General features: G+C 43.3%; 1 protein-coding gene across 10 annotated transcripts in view; it reads right to left on the bottom strand.

The window, feature by feature from the left end:
• LOC109972718 (phosphatidylinositol-binding clathrin assembly protein-like) overlaps positions 1-4,979 on the bottom strand; it is a 99,407-nt gene that overhangs the window by 5,740 nt on the left and 88,688 nt on the right. The gene's annotated exons all lie outside the window — the stretch shown is intronic.

Here is a 4,979-nt window from a genome sequence, read left to right as displayed (position 1 = left end):
GGGGGGCTGCAGTGATGGTTGACTTTCTACAACTTTCTCCCATCTCCCGACTGCATCTCTGGAGCTCAGCCACAGTCATCTTTGGGTTCTTCTGTACCTCTCTCACCAAGGCTCTTCTCCCCTGATAGCTCAGTTTGGCCGGACGGCCAGCTCTAGGAAGGGTTCTGGTCGTCCTAAACGTCTTCCATTTAAGGATTATGGAGGCCACTGTGCTCTTTGGAACCTTAAGTGCAGCAGAAATTTTTTTTTTAACCTTGGCCAGATCTGTGCCTTGCCACAATTCTGTCTGTGAGCTCTTCAGGCAGTTCCTTTGACCTCATGATTCTCATTTGCTCTGACATGCACTGTGAGCTGTAGGGTCTTATATAGACAGGTGTGTGGCTTTCCTAATCACGTCCAATCAGTATAATCAAACACAGCTGGACTCAAATGAAGGTGTAGAACCATCTCAGGGATGATCACAAGAAATGGACAGCACCTAAGTTAAATATATAAGTGTCACAGCAACGGGTCTGAATACTTATGACCATGTGATATTTCAGTTTTTCTTTTTTAATAAATCTGCAAAAATGTCAAAAATTCTGTGTTTTTTTGTCAATATGGGGTGCTGTGTGTACATTAATGAGGAAAAATGAACTTAAATGATTTTAGCATATGGCTGCAATATAACAAAGAGTGAAAAATTTAAGGGGGTCTGAATAATTTCCGTACCCACTGTAAAGCCTCAAGAAAGATTTCATTCCCAACCAAATGGAACTGGTGCTCGACAGGAAGAATTTCTTGAGAGCAGTCACACGACAAAGCTGATTTTGTTCGGACAAAGCTCAAAGACGCTTTTCACTGCTTCATTCCAAACTCAGTGCACTGTATGCTGGCATAGTTTTCATAGCAAATCAACAATGCAGCTTGAATGAAAGTGTGAAAGAAGGATGACAGTAAGATCCTTCAGACTGAAAAACCAACAGCACAAGTCAGCCAATACAGTGATTCACAAAGAAGTGAAGTTTTTTTGAATTCAGGTTAACACAGCTGATGTTGTATGCAGATAGTGATCAATATCATGTCAGAAACATGTCTTGTACAGTGTTTACTCAAAATCATAAGTGGGAAAATGCTATATTTATGCCAGAAGACACTGAGAGCTTCGAAGCCAAAAGTAGACTGTGCTATGTCCTGGAGGTAAAAGTGGCAGGTGCAGCGCTCCTTGTGGGAAGAGATTAGAGAGAAAAAGCAGACTTTCTCTGAGCACTCTTTGCTTCTCCAACAGCCCCTGCAGCGCTAACAAACCTAGATTTGTCTACTGCCCAGCCCTCTCGGGAAGGATACATTTCATTAACTATTCAGTCATTGGCGAGGGAAGCACAAGTGACTCAGGCGTGACACTAGTAACAAAATTGGTGCTTTCATCACAGACTGTGCTGGCTTCATTGCATAGAGGACAATGTTTGGCTTGTTTTAGGGATATCCCCCTCAGTCTTCCTCAGAAAGTCAGTAATGGCATAATTAGAGTTTTTTTTGCATCATATTAAGGATATCTTTTAATCAGTGATGGATGTTCGTGCATATACTTGGTATATCAGTTTCTTTGCAAGTTAGCAACTCTTTTTTTCAGGCTTCATCAGCATCACCATCTTCAGCTTTTGATCATTACCTGACATTTGGACACATCACTGTGGGCACTTTCAGCATGAACACAAGTGCCAGGACTATAGTAAGGGGTTGGACTGTTGGATTATTGTCAGAAGCTCTTTCCAAACATTTTACCAGACTACAGATTAAATATTTAATATGAAAACACTAAACTGCAAAAACCATGGCAAAACAGAACGTGGAAGGCAGAAAGATTCAAGATTTTTATTCACCATTTATGCATAAACACACAGTCTAGGCATATAGGAATTCTTGTGGAGGCCTCTCCTGGAGTCAAGTAAAGTTTAAATCGAAAAGAACGAACGCCTAGTCTAAATATAAGATCACCCAAGAATACAAAATGGTTGATACAGGAATAAGATAGCAGGTAAAATAGGAAGTTTCAGATATTGCACATAGTGGAATTGTATATGGTCTTCTACTTAGCAAGGTAATGAGGGGTCATTGCACAGGTTTTTCATATTTTGCATTTGCTATCAGTCTTACTGTGGCAGGGAAAAAGCTGCTGCAAAATCTTGTTCTGTGTGTGATACTGTCCGCTCTGCTGTGCCTGAGGTTGTGGGTGCAGTTTTTGTGTCTGAGCAAAGTGTGAGCTGGGTGGACTGGGTCTCTGATTATGTTCTCTGCTCTTTTATGACAGCACCGTGTGTACAGTGTGTCCATAGAAGGCAGCTCAGTCCCAATGATCCTCTCTGCAGTCCTTATGACCCTTTGAAGAGCCTTCCTCTCTGCCTGTGTGATGTTACCATACCAGACTGTGATGCCAGTAGTGAGGATGTTCTCTACCAGTCCTCTATAAGCCTGGGTGAGAGGGCGATGGTCCAACCAGCTTTTCTGAGCCGCTTGATGAAGTACAGCCGCTGCTGGGCTTTCTTCACTGTAGCAGCTGTGTTTAGCAGCCAGCTCAGGTCAGATGTCACCTGAAGGCCCAGGAACTTGTCAGCCCTCTACACCTCAGACACTTTGATGGTCAGAGGCAGCAGAGAGGTGGGGTTCTTCCTGAAGTCTACTATTATTTCGTCTTGGTTATGTTGAGGATGAGGTCATTCTTTACATAAACCAGGATGTCTTTCACCAAGCTTCTGTAGCCCGACTCGTCTCTCCCCCCTTGATGAAGCCCAGGATGGTGGTGTCATCAGCATATTTAATGATGATGGTGTTGTCATGGTTGGGGAGAGAGTTGTGGGTGTACAGAGTGAAGAGTTTGGGGCTGAGACAGCAGCCCTGTGGTGATCCTGTGCTGACTGTGATCTCTGCAGACACCCGCCCTCCCATTCTGACCACCTGTGGTCTTTCAGTCAGGAAGTCCAAAATCCAGTTACAGGTGGGAGTCGGGACATCGAGGTCTGTCAGCTTCTCAATCAGCAAATGGTGTTGAATGCAGAACTATAATCCAGGAAGAGCATCCTAACATATGTTCCGCTGTTGTACAGGTGTGTCAGGGTGTGGAATAAAGCCAGAGCTACTGCGTCATCCACTGATCTACTGGGGCAGTAGGCAAACTGGAGGGGGTCTATGGTGTCTGGAACCTCTATGGTGTCTGGAACCATGTGGTTAATGTGTGTGAGGACCAGTTTCTCTAAGCACTTCATGGCGACTGATTTGAGCACCACTGGCCTGAAGTCATTCAGAGTGGATGTGTCTGATGTCTTAGGGACCGGTACGATGATGGATTTTTTGAAAATGTGAGGGACTACTGCTTGGGTTAAAGACAGGTTGAAGATGTCTGTGTACACACTAGCTAGTTGATCCCCACAGGCAGTCAGATCTCTAGGGGAGACATCTGATCCCACAGCCTTATGGCGGATTCACCGGTTTCAGGGCCTTCAGAACCTGTGTGCGTTACCTGATAAGCAGTGTCCCCCAGGGCACAGGGGGATTTTGAGGGATATCCATGTTCAGCTTGTCAAACCTAGCATAGAATTTATTAAGGCTGTCTGGGAGGGTAATGTCATGGGAAACTGTGATCGTTGATTTGTTCCGGTACTTTGTGAGTGTCTGGATTCCCTGCCACATGCTGCGTGTGTTGCTATTCAGGTAACAGCTCTCCAGTTTTTGGAAGCATGCCCTCTTTGCAGATCTAATAGACCTCTGTAGCTCATACCAGGCTCTCCTGTACTCCCCTTGGTCCCCTGCCTTGAAAGCTTCCCGCCTCTTCCTGATTTTCTGTTTTAGGTCAACATATAACCAGGGTTTTTGGTTGGGGAAGATATGCACAGTTCTGGGTGGGGCACATATGGATGTGCACCAACTGATGTAAATATTCACAGTCTCTGCATATTCATGGATATTGTCTGTGCCCCCTTGGAAGATGTTCCAGTCTGTGGCCTCTAGACAGCCCTGCAGGCTGGCCTGTGCACAGTCAGTCCAGGTGTTAACAGTTTTCATTGTGACTGGTTTCGCCTTGAGCCATTTGGTGTACCAAAATGAGGCTTAGGTTCTGCTGAGAAGGCATTTCTAATGTTACTTTAACATTGGTCCAGTGCTTTGTTTCCTCTAGGTCAAAGTGTTTGTCATATGCACAGTTAGGAAACATGTTTCCCTCACTGATGTGGATGCCCAGTGTTTGAAGGCCATGATATGCTAACCCCTGGACATAGGAATAAAACTTACCTCTCACACTAAGGTGGCATATTTGAAACATATTAAAGCTCCAAACACTGCTTGAGGTTGTATGATGGAGATATTCACTCAGTAATTGACTACCATGAACCTGCGAACAGAGTTGCCTGCAGACCTCCCTCTATCATGTTATTAATTTAGGATAAGACCCCAAACCTCCCAAATAACAACAACCTGTAGTTTATTGTAGCAGCTACCTCCTTAAACCCTCAGATGTCACTGTACTGAGAAATTATTATAAGCCAGTACACTCTGGCTCTTTGAGGAAGTGTTAATTTTGATTTGATAGATTTGATTTGATTTATTGATTCTTTCAAACATGTAACAACAGTCAGTATGTAATCACACATAATTCCAGACATATCCACAAAAATATTTTCAATTTGCTTATACCTAGTACATGCTTGAACGGAGTAGGAAGAAGTTAGACTTATCTAGTCCTACCCCCTAACATCATCTTATCATCATTGGTTTGCAAGCAGTATTACTACATGGATACATATTCTACATCCACACTCCCATCTGATTAATCATTAAGCCTGTTCTTGCCCATATCTTGATTGACACATACCCTTATATCTGTGTTTAAACTCATTAATTTTCTTACTGTTTATGTCCATATTTAAATTATTCCATAGTTTTACCCCACTCATTGAAATACAGAATCTTTTTTTGGTGGTGCGTATAGCATGAATTTTATAATTTAA

Source organism: Monopterus albus, unplaced genomic scaffold (genome assembly GCF_001952655.1).
Source record: "Monopterus albus unplaced genomic scaffold, M_albus_1.0 scaffold267.1, whole genome shotgun sequence".
Lineage (NCBI taxonomy): Eukaryota > Metazoa > Chordata > Actinopteri > Synbranchiformes > Synbranchidae > Monopterus > Monopterus albus.
Note: the sequence above shows the minus strand (reverse complement) of the source record. Positions and strands in the feature narration are given on the sequence as shown.